Source organism: Rattus norvegicus, chromosome 2, assembly GCF_021556685.1.
Source record: "Rattus norvegicus strain SHRSP/BbbUtx chromosome 2, alternate assembly SHRSP_T2T, whole genome shotgun sequence".
NCBI lineage: Eukaryota > Metazoa > Chordata > Mammalia > Rodentia > Muridae > Rattus > Rattus norvegicus.
In genome coordinates, this window is record NC_141535.1 from 209,713,381 (window position 1) to 209,732,570 (window position 19,190).

General features: G+C 39.6%; 1 pseudogene; it reads right to left on the bottom strand.

Annotated features, from left to right (window-relative positions):
• Positions 1-637: 637 nt before the first annotated feature.
• Positions 638-1,081, bottom strand: Srsf3-ps10 (serine and arginine rich splicing factor 3, pseudogene 10; annotated as a pseudogene).
• Between the last annotated feature and the right edge of the window lie 18,109 nt (positions 1,082-19,190).

A 19,190-nucleotide genomic window follows, 5' to 3' on the forward strand; every position in this document is an offset into this window, starting at 1 on the left:
AAAAAAAAAAAAAAAAACTTGCACAGTAACTGAAAAGTTCCACTCTACAGTGTACCCTTAAAGTGATAGGACACTGGTATTTTAGTGTGACATTTCCAAATAAAGATGTCACAACAGCTCTGCATCCACATACAGAAACCAGGAAGGAACTGCTTTGAAACCCTTCAGAGTGTGGTTCCTACCGTTTATCTGTTGGCTGCGTTCACAGCAGCCTTTAGAGACTGCTTACCATTTCACCCTCAGTGCCACACTGTGTCTCAGCCACTAGAGGAACTACAGCTTCAATCAGTTCCCACCAGTCACTTTATACCATCAGTACATCACACGTAAAACTGGGCAAGATCTAGGTTTATTTCAGTCTATGAAAAACTAAAATTCAAAAAAAATTAATCTCCCTTCAACGAACATTGTAAAGTAACAATTCTTGATATTGTATGCCTCATATGATCCATTTAAAACCATAGAGAATTAAAATCGGTTTATGTGTCACTGTTCCAAGAGACAAAACAAATTTGAACAGGTAAAACATCTTAAAAATGCACCAAGCTTATGAAGCCTCAAGCAAAACTTTAGTTTCCTGTACATACTCCTGTCAAATGAAGTTATTTCCTGTGCACCACTTTTGCAAACTAGTCTTCTATTTCCTTTCATTTGACCTAGATCAGTACGAGACCTAGAGAAGGATAGGGAGGGCTTTTGATTTCTCTCACGAGACAGAGACCTTTCTCCTCCTTGGGGATCTGAGCCAAAGAGGAGGACTCCTTTTGTGGTAATCATCCCGAGGACGATGATCCCAAGAGGGAAGCAGGCCACCATTCCGACTTGTATTTACACCGTTTGACAGTTCTACTCTTACGTGGCAGCCACACAGTGTTCTTCCGTCTAGCTCACGGACAGCATCTGTGGCATCTCAGGGATCTTCAAATTCCACAAAGGCAAAGCCAGGAGGGTTTCAAGCAATCCACACACATCATAGTGGTCCATAATAGCCAAAAACCTGTTCTAACTCAGTCCTGTTCCCATTGTTTCCACGATTACCTACGATGAGATTCTTGTCCAAGAGACAAGAATCATGATGCATTTTGAGATCCTGTATTCAAAAGATGCAAGCTCAAATCTTAACACTCCCCTCTGACTCTTCTCCTACAGATGCTCTTGGTCCCGCAGCAACCAGAAATGGCCCAAAATCGAAGTTCTTTAGATTTCCAATTTTTTGCTTACACAGCTCAACTTTTTTTGAATACTATTCCACTCATTAAATCTTGAGTGTAAATCAGAGTTGCTTTGAATTCATAGTCCAATATTTCCAACATCTTTATCCACTGCCAGACTGGTTCTAATATTTGCTCTCACTCTTCAGACTGTGTTGTTGTTGCTGTTGTTGTTGTTGTTGTTGTTGTTGTTGTTGTTGTTGTTAGGGGATTTCTGTTTGGTTGGTTTTTGTTTGGTTGGTTTTTGTTTTGTTTTTCATCAGTGTCTTACAAATATACAAGAATTGGTGGCTGCCTGAACAAGACTTGCACATGTCCAAGCCAAACCAATCAATACTGCATCATGGATGTGAGAGGTCCCTACCAGTTCTCACTCTTAGTTGATGAACTATTTGCAGGTGATGCCTACTAGAGAAGAGAGAGCCTTTATAAATTTACTCTTGATAGATGGACTTAATGAACCAGCTAAATAAGAACTTAATATTGTGGTAGCTGGATGGGTTGAAGTAAATTAGTCTATCATTCCAGGATTCGGACTCCTGTGAGCCTGTACTGAGGTCAGTCAACAAGTACCCATTCCCCGAGGGTGGAAATTGATGACCAAATGAGATGTACCTAACCATTTCCTTGTCCCTTGTGGAAACAGACTGACAGGTTAAACATTTTTCCTTCCTTGAGTCAGCTAAGCACTGATAAAATCCTGGCAGAATCTACATAAGAATTTTATTCTTGGGATGGGTCTATTTTTAAATATATTTTTATTTATTCTTTGAGAATTCCACACCTATGTACAGTATATTTTATTTGTCCTCCACTATCTTGTCAACTCCTCTCCAATTCCCCCAACCCCCAAAATCTCACTCCCATCTTCATACCTTCTTTTATAGTTGTTTTAATGAGTCACTGAGTCCAATTACTGCCAATAAAATATCCATAGGTAGGACTACCCATTGGGGCATGATCAACTTACCAGGAGCTAAACTCTGGAAGGAACCTGACTCTCCTTCCCTTAGTATCAACTGCAGATAACTCTTCCTTCCCTTAATATCACCTGTAGATAATTCTTCAGTGAGGAATAAGAGCAAGTGGGTGCCTCTCTCATGCTGCAGCTTCAACTGGCTTGATCTTTTTGTACAAGGCACCCACATCCTCCCTACTCAGGCCTGACAAAAGCATGGGTAGGTTTTCTTTAACACTTGTTATGAGAACATAGAAGAAGATTTTTGAGACCAAGGGTGGGAAAAAGAGGGACCATGGAGAAATACTGAAGAGTGTTTCAATCCTCTTACAAAGACCTGCCTTGTGGACTGTAGTCAATACAGAGACAACTTCTTAATGTATATAGAAGTGTCATGGAAGGCTGAGCTGTAAGTCATATATCTACATTATACCTGTCTACATTACATGCTCAGGGAACATTTCAGAAAAGGAGGCGGAACAATTGTAAGAGCCTGAAGTCAGTGAGGTAAGCCATGAAACAGGATCTTTCAGGCATGAGAGGATCCATGAACTTGCAGAAACTGGTTGCCTGCACAAAATTTGAAAACCTGACCCATGACCAAACTCCCCTGAGTTTCTTCAATGCTCAGGTTCAACTGAGTGCTAAGGACAGTTCAGGCTTTCTGGCCTCTAGCTTTGTTTTTATTCCCTGGTATCTCTGCTCTGGTCATCTTTTCTCTCTGACCAACTGGTCTACCTCTCTAGTCAAGGAGCAAACTATTTTCCCAAAGCCCTTAGTTTTCTTAGGTATCCAGGGAAATGACTGTTTTTCAGTCCTCCCAGATACCACCTGTTAGGACCAGACTTGAAACTGATAAGTTCCTAAAATTAAGAATTGGAAATTGGAAATTAGTCATTTGGGTTTTTGGTGGTGGTGGTGGTGGTGGTTTGTTGTTGTTGTTGTTCTTGTTGTTGTTGTTGTTGTTCTTGTTCTTGTTGTTGTTGTTGTTCTTGTTGTTGTTGTTGTTGTTGGGGGGGGGGTCATGAACCAGTGAGGTTTATTGGAGTAACTTACAGGAATATGAGTGAGGGATTACTTACAGAAACAGAAATGACTCAAAGAAAGCTGCATCACCAAGGCCAACTCCAGCATGAATGATAGCTCACAAAAGCTGGGAAATCTGGAGCACACTGCACAGCTGCTCAGGAGGTTGGAGATCTTCCTTGCCAAGTGGCTGAAGCTGCTCTAACCCTCTTCCAAGCAGCACAGCTGGTTTCTGCTTCTTTCTGGCAGCTGGTCTGGACTCAGAGTTGTCTTTGCAGCTCAACTTCTCTGAGAGTCTTCTTTGCAGCTCTGCTCTGCTTACTGTGGCAGGAAGGGGCCTAGTAAATCTGCTCAGTTTCAGGGAGTTATTGAAATTATTTTTGTTGTGGTAGTTTATCTCCCTGTTTAAGGAGCTCCCTGTATGTAGGGATGTTTTAATGTTGAAGGAGGCTGTAACACAGCACTGGTCTGGGGCTAGTCAGTGTAGTATAGGTAAGTTAATCTTTCTAAAAACTCTGAGGTGAGAGCTTTCCCAAAGACATGTGTAGTAGATGACATTAGTGTCAAAATTTCTTTTTCAAAAATCACTTATGTGATCTGTGCCTGGAGGGCTCTCTATGCTAGGATCCTGCTGGGAGAGAGCTGGTTTCCCTGGAGTGCTGACATACAGGCTTATAGGAGGGTCAAGCTACTGTCAGAGGCAGCAAGACAAGCAAACACCACAGACAACCTGATACAAGAAGCAAGTACAAGAAATTAAGCATCAGAAACCAAGGCCACTTGACATCCTCAGAACCAAATCCTTGTACAACAGCAAGTCCTGGATACCCCAAAACACCAGAAAAGCAAGATTATGATTTTAAAATCACATATCATGGTGATGCTAGAGGACTTTAAGAAGGACATAAATAACTTCCTTAAAGAAATACATGAAAACAGGTAGAAGCCCTTAAAGAGGAAACACAAAAAAGAAAAAACCCTTAAAGAATTTCAGGAAAACATAACCAAACAGGTAAAGGGATAGAACAAAACCATCCAAGCTCTAAAAATGGAAACAGAAACAAAGGAATAACAAAGGAAGACAACTCTGCAGATAGAAAACCTAGGGAAGAGATCAGGAATCATAGATGCAAGCATCACCAACAGAACACAAGAGATTGAAGAGAGAATCTCAGGTGCAGAAGATACCATAGAAAATGTTGACACCATAGTCAAAGAAACTGAAAAATGCAAAAAGCTCCTAACTCAAAACATCCAGGAAATGCAGGACACAATGAAAATATCAAACCTAAGGACAATAGGTATAGAAGAGAGCTAAGATTCCCAACTTAAGAAGTCAGTAAATATCTTCAACAAAATTATAGAAGAAATCTCCCCTAACCTAAAGAAAAAGATGACCATAAACATGCAAAAAGCCTACAGAACTCCAAATAGATAGGACCAGAAAAGACTGGTCCCGTCACATAATAGGTAAAACATCAAATACACAAAACAAAGAAAAAATATTAAAAGCAAGAAGGGGAAAAGGTCAAATAACATATAAAGACCAACCTATAAGAATTACACAAGACTTCTCAACAGAGACTGTGAAAGCCAGAAGTTCCTGGGCAGATGTCATACAGACTCTAAGAAAACACAAATGCCAGCCCAAGCTATAATATCCAGCAAAACTCTCAATTAACATAGATGGAGAAACAAAGATATTCCATGAAAAAACCAAAGTACACAATATCTTTTCACAAATCCAGCCATACAAGGGATAGTAAATGGAAAACTCCAACACAAGGAGGGAAACTAAACCATAGAAAAAGCAAGAAAGTAATCTTCGTGCAACAAACATGAAAGAAGAGAGCCACACAAACATAAATCAACCTCTAACAACAAAAATAACAGGAAACAACAATCACTATTCCTTAATATCTCTTCACATCAATGGACTCAATTCCCCAATAAAAAGACATAGACAAACAGACTGGATATGTAAAAAGGATGCAACATTTGCTTCATACAGGAAACACACCTCAGTGACAAAGACAGACACTACCTCAGAGTAAAAGACTAGAAAACAATTTTCCAAGCAAATGGTCCCAAGAAAGCAGCTGGAGTAGCCATTATAATATCCAATAAAATTGATTTTCAACCAAACATTATCAAAAAACAAAAGGAAAGACACTTAATATTCATCAAAGGAAAAGTCCACCAAGATGAACTCTCAATCATGAGTATCTATGCTTCAAATGGAAGGGCATCTATAGTCATAAAAGAAACCTTACTAAAGCTCAAAGCACACCTTGTACCTCACACAGTAATAGTGGGAGATTTCAACACCCCACTCTCATCAATGGACAGATCAAGGAAACCAGAACTAAACAGGGACATAGAGAAACTAATAGAAGTTATGAACCAAATGGATTTAACAGATAGTTATAGAAAATTCCAACCAAAAAGAAAAGAATATACCTTCTTCTCAGCACCTAATGGTACCTTCTCCAAAATTGACCATATAATTGGTCACAAAACAGAACTCAACAGATACAAGAAAATTGAAATAAACCCATGCATCCTACCTGTTCACCACAGACTAAGACTGGTCTTTAAAAATAACAAAAACAAGAGAAAGCCCATACACATGGAAGGTGAACAACGTTCTACTCAATGATAACTTAGTCAAGGAAGAAATAAGGAAAGAAATTAAAGACTTTTTAGAATTTAATGAAAATAAAGGCACAACATATCCAAACTTATGGGACACAATAAAGCAGTGCTAAGAAGAAAATTCATAGCTCTGAGTGCCTGCAGAAAGAAACTGCAGAGAGCATACATCAGCAGCTTGACAGCACACCTGATAGCTCTAGAACAAAAAGAAGTAGGGGGCAGGAAATAATCAAACTTGGGGCTGAAATCAACCAAGTAGAAGCAAAGAGAACTATACAAAAATCAACAAACCAAGAACTGGCTCTTTGGGAAAATCAACAAGATCGATAAACCCTTAGCCAGACTAACCAGAGGGCAGAGAAACAATATTCAAATTAAGAAATCAGAAATTATAAGGGAGATATAACACAGAAACTGAAGATATCCAAAAAAAATCATCAGACCCTACTACAAAAGCCTATACTCAACAAAACTAAAAAATCTGAAGGAAATATCTAGACAGATACCAGGTACCAAAGTTAAATCAGAATCAGATAAACCATCGAAACAGTCCCATAACTCCCAAAGAAATAGGAGCAGTCATTAAAAGTCTCCCAACCAAAAAAAAAAATCTGAGGACTAGTGCAGAATTTCACAGAAGACCTCATACCAATATTCTTCAAATTTTCCACAAAGTAGAAACAGAAGGAACACTACCCAATTTGTTCCATGAAGCCACAATTATGCTCATACCTAAATAACACAAAGACCCAACAAAGAAAGAGAACTTCAGACCAATTTCCCTTATGAATATCAATGACAAAATACTCAATAAAATTCTTGCAAACCAGATCCACAAACACATTAAAACAATCATCCATCATGATCAAGTATGTTTCATTCTAGAGATGCTGTAATGGTTCAATATACAGAAATCTGTCAATATAATCCAGTATATAAACAAACTCAAAGAAAGAAAGCCACATGATCATCTCATTAGATGCTGAGAAAGCATTTGACCAAATTCAACACCCCGTCATGATAAAAGTCTTGGAAAGCTAAATGGAGAGAATCTTGAAGCAACCCCACTAAAATCAGGGACTAGGCAAGTGCCTACTCTCTCCCTATTTATTCAATATAGTACTTGAAGTCCTAGCCAGAGCAATCAGACAACAAAAAGAGGTTAAAGGGATACAAATTGAAAAAGAAGTTAAAATATTATTAATTGCAGATTATATGATAGTATACTTAAGTGACCCCAAAAATTCCACCAGATAACTCCTAAAATGATAAACAACTTCAGCAAAGTGGCTGGGTATAAAATTAACTCAAACGAATCAGTAGCCTTCCTCTTTCAAAAGATAAACATGTTGAGGAAGAAATTATAGAAACAGCACCCTTCACAATAGTCACAGATAATACAAACCACCTTTGGGTGACTCTACTCAAGCAAGTGAAAGATCTGTATGACAAGAACTTCAAGCCTCTGAAGAAAAAATTCAAAGAATATCTTAGAAGATGGAAAGATCTCCTGTGCTCATGGATTGGCAGGATTAATATAATAAAAATAGCCACCTTGCCAAAAGTAATCTGCAGATTCAATGCAGTCCCCATCAAAGTTCCAACTCAATTCTTCATGGAGTTAGAAGGAGCAATTTATGAATTCATTTGGAATAATAAAAAAAACAGGATGGTGAAAACATTTCTCAACTATAACAGAATATCTGGGGGAATCACCATCCCTGACTTCAAGCTGTATTACAGAGCAATAGTGATAAAAAATTGCATGGTGTGGGTACAGAGACAGGCAGGTAGATCAGTGGAATAGAATTGAAGCCCCAGAAATGAACTGACACATCTATGGTCACTTGGTCTTTGACAAAGGAGCTAAAACCATCCAGTGAAAAAAAGAAAGCACTTTCTACAAATGGTGCTGGTTCAACTGAAGGCCAGCATATAGAAGAATGTAAATCGATCCATTCTTATCTCTCCATACAAAGTTCAAGTCCAAGTGGATTGAGGACCTCCACATAAAACCAAAGACACTGAATCTAATAGAATAGAAAATAGAGAAAAGTCTCAAACACATGGGCACAAGGGACATTTTCCTGAACAGAACACCAATAGCTTATGCTCTAAGATTAACAATTGACAAATTAAACCTCATAAAATTTGCAAAGCTTCTATAAGGCAAAGGACACTGTTAAAACAATAAGTAACAGATTGGGAAAAGATCTTTACCAATTGTACATCCAATAGAGGGCTAATATCCAATATATACAAAAACTCAAGAAGTTAGACTGCAGAGAATCAAATAACCCTATTTAAAAATGGGGTACAGAGCTAAACAAAGAATTCTCAGCTGAGGAATATCAGTTGACCAAGAACCACCTAAAGAAATGTTCAACATCCTTAGTCATCAGGGAAATGCAAATCAAAACGATCCTGAGATTCCACCTCATATCAGTCAGAATGATTAAGATCAAAAATTCAGGTGACAGCAGTAGCTGGTATGGATGTGGAGAAAGAGGAACACTCCTCCATTGTTGGTAGGACTGCAAACTAGTACAACCATTCTGGAAATTAGTCTGGCAGTTCCTCAAAAAATTAGACAAAGTACAATCTGAGAACCCAGCTATACCACTCCTGGGCATATATCTAAAAGATTGTCCAACATATAACAAGGACACATACTCTACTATGTTCATAACAGCCTTATTTATAATAGACAGAATATGGAAACAACCCATATGTCCCTCAATAGAGGAATGAATACAAAAGATGTGGTACATTTAAAGACAATGACTTCATGAAATTCCTAGGCAAATGGATAGAACTAGAAAACATCATCCTGAGTGAGGTAACCTAATCCCAAAATAACACGCATGGTATGCATTCAACGATAAGCAGATATTAGCCCAAAAGCTCAAGATACAATTCACAAACTACATGAAACTCAAGAAGAAGGAAGACCAAAGTGTGGATACTTCAGACCTTCTTAGAAGGGGGAACAAAAATACTCACAGGAGAAAATATGAAGACAAATAATATGGCAGATACTGAAGGAAAGGTCATCCAGAGACTGCCCCACCTGAGGGATCCATCCCATATACAGATAATTTTGAGGATGCCAAGAAGTGCATGTTGACAGGAGCCTGATATAGCTGTCTCCTAAGAGGCTCTGCCAGAGCCTGACAAGTACAGAGGTGGACCATTGTACTGAGATGATGTCCCCAATAAAGTAGTTAGAGAACCAATCATCTCCCACAGAGCTCCCAGGGACTAAACCACAATTCCAAGATTACACAGGAATGGACCTATGGTTCTCTCCACATATGTAGCAGAGGATGGCCTTGTAGTGCATCAGTGCAATCAGAGGCCCTTGGCCCTGTGAAGGATGGATTCCAGTGTAAGGGAATGTCAGTGCAGGGAGGTAGGAGGAACTTGGTGGGTGGGTGAGGGAACATCCTCATAGAAGCAGGAGGAATGGGATAGAATAGTGGGTTTCTGGAGGGGAAACTGGGAAAGGGAATAACTTTTAAAATGTAAATAAAAATAATCAATAAAAGAAAAATCATTTATGTGCTCTTGTTCTCTTGTTCTCCTTGTTCTTGTCTTTTCTTCCTCTCTCCCCATTCCCTTCCCTTATCTCTCTCCATGGGCTCCTGGCCTGCCTCTGCTCTCTCTGCTCTGCTCTGCTCTGCTCTTCTCTTCTCTTCTCTTCTCTTCTCTTCTCTTCTCTTCTCTTCTCTTCTCTTCTCTTCTCTCTCTCTCTCTCTCTCTCTCTCTCTGTCCCTATTACCCTCTTAACTCCCCTTCCCATGCGCTGAATAAACTCTATTCTAACTAAAAATAATAATTTATGTTATTTCATGTGTTTGAGTGCTTGGCCTGCATATATATATATATATATATATATATATATATATATATATATATATATATATATATATATATACCATGTATTTGACTAGTGTCCAAAAAGGTCAAAAGAGGGTATTGAATCCTCTAGAATTATAATTGAAGACAGTTGTGAGCTGCCATGTGCGTACTGAAAATCAAACCCAGGTCCTTTGGAAGAGCAGCTGATGCTTTTAAACGCTGAGCCATTTCCCCAGGCCCAATTTTATAACTTCTAAGACTGCTTCTCTCTCTCTCTCTCTCTCTCTCTCTCTCTCTCTCTCTCTCTCTCTCTCTCTCTCTCCCTCTCTTACACACACACACACACACACACACACATGCACACACACGCACACACACACACACACACAGGAAATCTATGCTTTTTTGCATTTGTATTGGATATTTTATGTTTTTACATTTCAAAGGTTATCCCCTTTCCTGGTTCCCCTCTTCCAATTCCTCCGCCCCTGCTTCTGTGAGGATGTTTCTCTTCTCACCCACACACTCCCTCCTCACCACCCTGGCATTCCCCTACACTGGAGAAAGGAGCCTTCACAGGACCAAGGACTTCTCCTATTGATGCCAGACAAGGCCATCCTGGTTTTTTAAACCAAAGAACTAGGGATATTGTGTGTAGTTAACAAAGCCATTGTTTTAGTTACTCTTCTACTGCTATGACAAAACACCAGGACCAAGGCAATTTATGAAATAAAGCTTTGGGGTTAGAATCTGTGACCATCACGGCAAGGAGCATGGCAATAGGCAGCACGAAGGCATGGCACTGAAGCTGTAGCTGAGACTTCTCATCTTCTTTCCACAGGCACAAAGCAAAATGGGAATGGTTTGGACTTTGAAAACCTTAAAGGCCACCCTAGGTGATGTTGCTTCTCCAATAAAGTCATACTTCCTAGTACTTCTCAAACATTTTCACTACCTGGGACCAAATATTCAAATATTCAAATGATCCTATGAAGACTATTCTCATTCAAACACCTCACCAGTAAAGATTGCTTGGCTGACTGTAATTTGACTTGAGTTTGACTGTAAACTTTCCTGTGATAGTTTAAATAAAAGAAGTTTATTGTATACAGTAAAATTTTGTATAATGTAATAGACACAGGCTGGGATGGCTATTATAGGTTGTCAACTTGACTACTACATCTGGAGTGAAGTATAATCCAGAAATGGAGGGTACTCCTGTGAGAGGTTTTCTTTTACTTTGGGGTTTGGTTTTTTTTGTTGTTGTTGTTGTTTTTGTTTGTTTTTTGTTTGTTTGGTTTTGGTTTTTTTGTTTGTTTGTTTGTTTTGGGGGGGGGTTTTGGCTCGTTTTGAAATGGGTGAATACACTTCTAGTCCTCTACTTTTGACCTTTTGAGATACAAGTCTTTAATCCAGATCTGGAGTCGGGAACACACACCTTTAATCTGGTCCATGCCTTCTGCTGAAAGTCTACATAATGTCATAGAAGAAGGAAGCTTTTGCTTTTCACCTGCTTGTATTCACCTTGCTGGCATGTCCATTCCTTCATTGGGACTGGGGCCTACTTGTTGGCAATTCAAGTATATACTGAAGATTAGCTAAAACAGCCAGCCTTGTAGACTGAGAAACTACTGGATTCTTCGTCTTTCCATTCACAATCAGCCATGGTTGAATTAACTAGACTTCAGCCTGCAGGTCATTCCAATAAATCTCAGATAGATAGATAGATAGATAGATAGATAGATAGATAGATAGATAGATAGATAATAAATTCATTCTTTAAGTATTATTACTATAAAGAATCCTAACTAATTCACAGTCCTTAAAAGTATTCTTAACTAGTTAATTCAAGAGTGGAATCCATTATGCCATTTGAAGTCTTATCTTAATGAGTCTCAAACCAAAGTACCTTTCAATTAAACAAGTTCTAATCACTGTTATTCTAAACAGGTAAGAGCATTGAGTCTATCTTCTGAATTTGTGCCGTTAATACAAAGAATTTAACATGTTTATGCTCCTCCCTACTACCTAAAAGCTACACAAATAGAAACAAGTTGCTTCCAGGAAAGGAGTATTAGAAGGTCACCACGTCCCTACATACTCACTATTTCTGTGCCCAGAGTTTCTCCAGGCACAGTGGATATAATCGGAACAAACAGAAGGCACAGTTAGATTCCACTACAGATTAAACTGCAGACTGCTCAAAAATACATTTGGTTAAATCTCATGAAGATGTCAATGCTCACCTTGTTTTATACTCAAACACGCAGAGAGACAGACAGAGAGAGAGAGAGAGAGAGAGAGAGAGAGAGAGAGAGAGATCCATGGTTATATTCAGAGAATACTAGGAAATAAAGGACAAAATAACCAACTAAGGAACGAGCGGAAGGGAATCAAGGATAGGAAAGGGAAAAGGGATGAGGGGAAGGGAGAAGAGGACAAAGAAAGAGAGGAGGATTTTTCTCCTATTTTGGATCTGACTCCACCACTCCAAGTCACCTCTTCAACCCAGAAGATGTCCTGGCTTTATATAAAAAATAGAAAAGTACTTGGTGGTTTTTTTTTTTTTTTTTGGTTTTTTTTTTCGGAGGGGGGGGGACTACATTGTATGAAATACCCAACTCCACGGGGAATGCAGCCCTGTGACGGTCATTGAGACACAGAGCTTAGAATTGCTGAGCAAAGCAAGACACAAACAAAAACAAAAACAAACAAACAGCACTGACAAACCTACCTGCCACTTAGTAGGCAAAATAATTCTCAGGCTTGTTTTATTCTCCTTCAAGCCAACTTTCAATAGGTTTGTTACAGCACTGCTCCAAAAGAGCTGTCAGATGATGCCCAAAATAGAAATAATCCTTACATAAAATAAAAACATAACCACTGTGCAACTTGTGACTTTCAACATCTGAAAGACAGAGAAAAGCACTGATGTTTGCTAGAAAGAACTGTAAAAGCAAAGACAAGCTGACAGGTTTGGGAATGTCTCTGCCAGTGAGTGGCCAGGCACCGAAGACAGGCTGGTCATGAAGGCTTTGTAGCAGGATTGGCAGCCTTCTTGGAAATCCTTCCTTAGGCTTACAAAAAGATCTTTTGTCCCCACAAGCTTCCGAGTCCTGCAGAGAGAGAGCTGATACAGGAGTCTGGACACACCTTGGTCAACTTGATGCTTTCATAGTGCTAAGGGCTGTTAAAAAACAACACAAAACAAAACAAAAAAATAAACAATAATAACTTATATTGTCTTCATCACAGAAATATTGTTCTAGTAAGAGAGACAGAGCTTCTAGTCACCTCTGCAAGGATGCCCATGGATGAGACTAGGATCTGATCCTGCCTATCATGGCACCAAATTCTTAGGTTCACACCTCCATTTAGACCTCTATCAAGTGTCTTTGAAGATGTAAGTCAAAAGCTAAAATGAGGTGTGTAGGTTAAGTGCTAATCTAATGTGCCTGCTGGTCTCCTTTCAAGAAGAAAATGTTTAGATATGACATGCAGTGATATCAGGGGCACAAATTGTTTGTACACAGAAGATAGACCCTGTAATCACCCGTGCATGCGCGCGCGCGCACACACACACACACACACACACACACACACACACACACACACATATGCATGCACACACAGAGAAAGGGAGGCAGGGAGAGACACAGAGATTGAGACAGACAGACAGACAGAGAAACACAGAGATAGAGAGAAACAGAAACAGAGAAACATAGAGCCCCAAGATGGAAATCAGCTCTGTGTACTCATTGATCTTAGAATGCCAGACACTGAAGCTGCAAAGAGATAATTGCCACAGCTTAAGTCTGTCAGTCTGTGGCACTTGTTCCATAAGCCCCACGAATTGCCCTTTTCTGGGAGGTTTTTGGAATAGGATGAAATGGATATCTCCCATGTCCCCAAAATTTCAATTTCTCTTTGCCTGAAAAAAAAATGTGCAACGGGGTACAGGCAAGTGGTAATCTGCCTTCCCTAATTTTCTCCTTTCTCTCCACACCCCACCCCTTCTTTGGCCTCCTCTTCCTCCTACCTCTTCCTTCAGAGTCTGCTAACCACTAGTTCTTTGAAGACACAAGGCTTCTTACTCTGTCTTTCTTTCATGTCTAGCTCACAAACACTGTATGTTTTCAGATCTGTATTGGGTGGGAAGGGAGTTTGTCACTTTTATTAGCTTCCGAGGGATGTTGCTAATTCCCAGATGATCTTAAAAACCAATGTCACAATGTAAAGGGCCTAAATCATCGGTGGTCAAAAACCATAACACAAAATTAAAAGGAGAGGTATCCTTATGCGATATGCTTAGCATTCTGAGGTTAGGCTTTATATATATATATATATATATATATATATATATATATATATATATATCACTTTTTTGAGCAACCTAGTTTCTTCTGAGAAAAGTCAAGGTCAGACAAGTGGTACCCAAGGAAGAGTTGTGACTAGCATGTGCCCTGCTGCATACTGTAAGTTTTCCACCCCAAAGTTGGTGCTCAAGCAGAACACAGTTAAAATAATAGAAGGTATTTCATTGGATCAGCTTTCATAATAGGAGGCCGGGTAGCCCGCCGATGCCCACCTGCATGCCACAAATGCAGAGAATCCAGGATCTGTTCACTGGAAGAAGCAGGAAGCCTGAGCAGGCTCAATCAGATGTGGACCTTTCAGAAACTTCCTGGCAAATAACTGCTGTAGAGTCCACCATGGAAAGCAGACGTCTGCAAGTTATGACAGCAGAGACAGAGGACACGCCACACCTAGGAAATACAGTGAGCACACATGCCCTGTCTTCCTAGCTCTTCATCGTCTTTCCATGTGGGCTCCCAGCCCGTGGGACAAAACTGCCCACACTCAAAGTGCATCTGACCACACACCCCCGTCTATGTGACACATGTCAACATTCTCCTGAAACGCACCTCACAGGAACAGCAGAGGGGGGCACATCATCATCTCTCAATCCAGTCAGGTTGCCAAACAGAGATGAGCCATCGCAGAATGATGTGTTGGTCGTCCTGTTCTTTAAGACATAGCCATAAGCAAGAAACTTCATGAAGCAGTTGTCTGCAGAAAGCATCATGATAACAACATTACATAGATTTACACACTTAACCGAGTACTCTTCTGAAGTGAAATAATTATTCATGTATGAGGATGGAGTAAATGGGATTTAAGAAATTAAGTTGTCACACAACTGATGGAAGGTTTTAAAACTGTACTGTAAAGCCCACACTCTTGATCAACTGTATAATACTGGTCCAATGTCCAAGAAGCATCCTCCCTTTTCTTTCTCACAGACTCTAACTCTAATGTCCTATTTTCTTTTCCCCTTACCCAATTTTCCCAATGGCTCTAATTTAGGTACAGAGAACACCTATACAAGGGAATTTCATTTCTTTTCAATTTTGCGTCTTTCTTGCGTTTACCACACACTGCTTCATTCTCTCTCCTATCTCCACATGACCCGCTCATCCTTTGAAATTATAGAGGCAGTCTTCTATCCCCATAAACTAGAGACCGTATTTATTCATTATTAAATTGCCCTTTGAGCTTTCTGTGAGAATGCACATTTATTCCCAAGTGCAAAACGCATTACTACAATTGGCTTTAGTATTTTCATCATGATGTGCCGAGTTCATGATAGACCAGAGAGATTTTCTAATATGAAATATAAATCTAAATAGAAAGCATCATTTTGAAAAGTATTAAAGCTAAAACTTTTTGATATTCATTTTTCCAAATGATTGCGCTCAGAGCTGCTTGCCCGAGCAGTTTCTTTCACACTCACTTAGGGAGGAACGTTTCAACCTGATTCCCATATTTCTTCAAATGTATCAGGTCCCAAATGTGCATTTCTTTTCTCGCTTAATAACACTAAAGGGGAAATGTGCCCTTCCTTTCAGGGTTTTAGCTCAGTGTGACCCTTGTAAGACACAAGTCCTTTTCACTGACAGAACTCCAAAAACACACTTTTCTAGAACCATCTTTCATGGAGCACCTTCATAGCCAGGTAAAGAAAACCAGTAAAATGTTCCTGTGGCAAACTTTGGATTGTTCTAGGAGGTGGCTCAGGCTGTGTGGCTGGCAGTGCTGGGCATATGCTGTCTCTATTTCCTTGGAATCAAAGCATTCTATTACCGCTCAGGATGTAAAATAAAAACTCTCAACACCTCAAGAATTTCCTGAGAGATCACAGGGCTCCTTCGCAAGGTTACGCAAGCAGGAACAGCTGCTATGGAAAGAGACTATCCAACCATGAAACTAGCAAAGCAGGTTGTATGGGAAACTCCGGGAATGCCACTTCCATGAGTCCATGTACTAGCAGGGAGCTCTCAGTCATTTCCATAGCTGTAAGTAGCCCCTCAACTATACTCTTACAAGAAACCTCTAAAAACCTCACTGACTCACTAAGCTAGCTTTGAGTGGAATCATCATTCTCTTGGCCTGACTTCAGTGCCCTATATTAGATAAAAAGATGCTTTTGCTTTTGTTTTTGTTTTTGTACCTCCCCCAGAGAAAACAAACAAATGAAAAAAAAACAGAATCATATAAATTACATCTTCTTTATTTCATTAAAAACTGCCAGAGAGAGGGCTAGAGAGTTGGCTCCACATGTATGAGTGCTTGATGCTCTTGGAGAGGACCCCCGTTTGACTCCTGGTTCCCACAGGACAGCTCACATTCACTGATTTAACCTCAACCCCAGGAGATCCAAAGCCCTCTTTTGATATCACTGGGTACCACACATGTGCAGAGCGGATAAGCTTACATTCAGTCAAAACACTCACACATACACAATCCATACATACATACATACATACATACATACATACATACACACACACACATGCATACAGCTAAAAATAAAATAAAATTATTTAAAAAGAAAACCTTCAAATGAGACCTGAATGAACACAGTGCACAAGCATATATGCAGTCAAAACATTCACACAAAAGAAAGGAAAAAGAAAGAAACAGAGAAACAGAAACAAAGGAAGAAACAAAGAAACAAAGCTAAAAATAAAATAAAAGTATTTTTTAAAAAAACCTTCAAGTGTGACCAGAAAGATACTTTCCTGGGTAAAGGAAAGTGCTACCCAGCTTTATGGCTAGTTCAACCTGGCAGAGAAACAGAACTAATTCCTCCTAGTTATCCTCTCCCCTCCATATCTGAATATCTGCCTGCCCTAGCTACAAACAAACTAATATAAAAATAAAAATTGCTTTAAAGTGCCAAGCGTCAGCTACAGTATCAAAGACCTTTGAGAAATCAGACCCCAACATGTTCTTTCTCAGCTCAGAACCATTCTCCTCACAACTCTGTGTCACAAACAGGTCACAGCATTCTTGTAAGGCATGTGCTTCTTGTTTCCACTGGCTTCTCTTCATGAGTTCTTGTCACTTTAAATAAGCTCGTCTAAACATCTGCATTAAGAATACTATTTACTTCACAATAGAGCTACTGTAGCCAGAGGATTAACAGTAGCATTTTAACACATGATCATCTATTGGTCAGGTTACCAAAAGGAGATTTACAGATCATTTTCCCATGACACAAATCAAGAAATATGTTTCAAGCCCCCATGTCCAGTGCTTTTATAATTTAATTCTAATTCCAAGTAAATAAGTTTAGTAGGATTTTCTTCCATAGCAGACTAGCAAGTGTTGCCCATTCATACCCTGACCCTTACCCTGGGGGTTTCTTCTATCTCAACCATGTTTTCATATGGTGCTGACATGTTTTCATATGAGCCTATCCCTACCTTCCTTCCCAAGCCATATTTTATTTACTCTATAGGTGAGAAATTATTACAGGTTAAGTTGCTATATATGTGGCCCCAAGATGGACCCCGCTACGCAAACAAATCATTTCGAAGTTCATGTGAGAGGCTTAATGTTTCTAGTCAATATGAAAGAGAGAAAGTGAAGTTAAATGCTGTTAACTGCTAAACTAACACTAGAGGAATGGGTCAGGAAAGATGAGGGAGAGGAAGAAGATGGAGTGAACAGAGGATAGGAGGGAAAGAGAGACAGCAGCCAGCCCCGTGCTCCCACACCTGCATCATGCTGGCTCACACGCTGGTGGTCAATGAAGCATACACAAATCCGTGTGTATCACAAGCCTAGCTAGAACTCCCCTAGGACATCTGGTACACAGAAACACTGATCCACAGGCTAAGGGCTAAGTAGGCTGTACTGGATTCCCAAGAGTTTGTCTGAGGATAACCCTAGGATTTTTAAAGGTATTATCACCACATACTTCCCTTTGTCCTTCAAGATTATTAAAGAATTCTTCACTCTGAAATAGCTCCACTTCTCAGGCTTGGTTTTTACTACTTCATAAATTTGCATATACTGGCGTATTCTTGTTCTCTCCATGGGTTTTCAGGCACCTGTTTTCCAATCCGAATCTGGACCCCCTAAAGCTCAGGTCCAGAAGGCCCAACCTATAAAACATTTGCAGCACAAGAAATTCACAGACTCTGAAGGAAGTTCACTAGAACTGATGGAAACTTTTAGGAGGAGATGAATTGACAGCATAAGATTCTGTTAAAGGGTCATTTGTCACTTTACATTTGTTCCTGGACATCTGGTTGTAGCAAGGTCTCATATCACACTTCTCGGCATGACACTTGTCCGGTATTTTCATTGTGATATCCATCAACAACCACCTTCTCTGACTGAGAGAGAGACTTCAAGTATGACAGATTTCCTAAGCTTAAATCTGAGAAGTCCACGGTCCTTCATCTGGCTTTATCTGCTATCATGTAATCAATTTCAGTTTTCTTTTCATTAGGTGCCAAAGGCCAGGTAAAGTATTTAACCTGACAGGCTCCATAGAAAGCAGCAGCAAGCATTTTCCCACAGCCAAGTCTTCTTTATACAGTGTGCCCAGCTTCTCAGCTCCTTTAAACCAAGAAAATGCCTCCTGCAGTGCTAGCTTATGATCTTTTGTTCCAAACTGTTAAGATAGGCCAAGCATGATGGTACATGACTTTAATCCAAGCATTTACCCAGGAGACAGACTGGGGCTGGTAGATTTCTGTGGGTTCAAGGCCCTCCTGGTCTTCAGAGTGAGATCTAAGCCAGCCATGGCTACTCTGTCTCAAAAACAAAAGGGAGGCAATTCATCGCTACACCAAGGAGTTGAGAGCTGGTGTCACCATCCCACATAACCCCTGCTCGTGTCTTTTAGGCTTCAAGGAAAAATATCATCTATAAGTTTACAGAGCCAGAAGAAAAAGGGAAGATTAAAAACCTGTGCAAACCAGTGTTAAGTGAAAGAGAAGTGACTTTAGAGAAGTTAGTGTGCTTAGAGACACATATGGCTTGTTTTCTTATATTTAAAATTAATGTGTAAAAGAAAAATTCAGGTTAGAGGTGGGGTTTTTTTTGGTTGGTTGTTTTTTTGTTTTTTGTTTTTTGTTTTTTGTTTTTTGTTTTTTTTTTTTGATGCTAACATTTAAACCCTG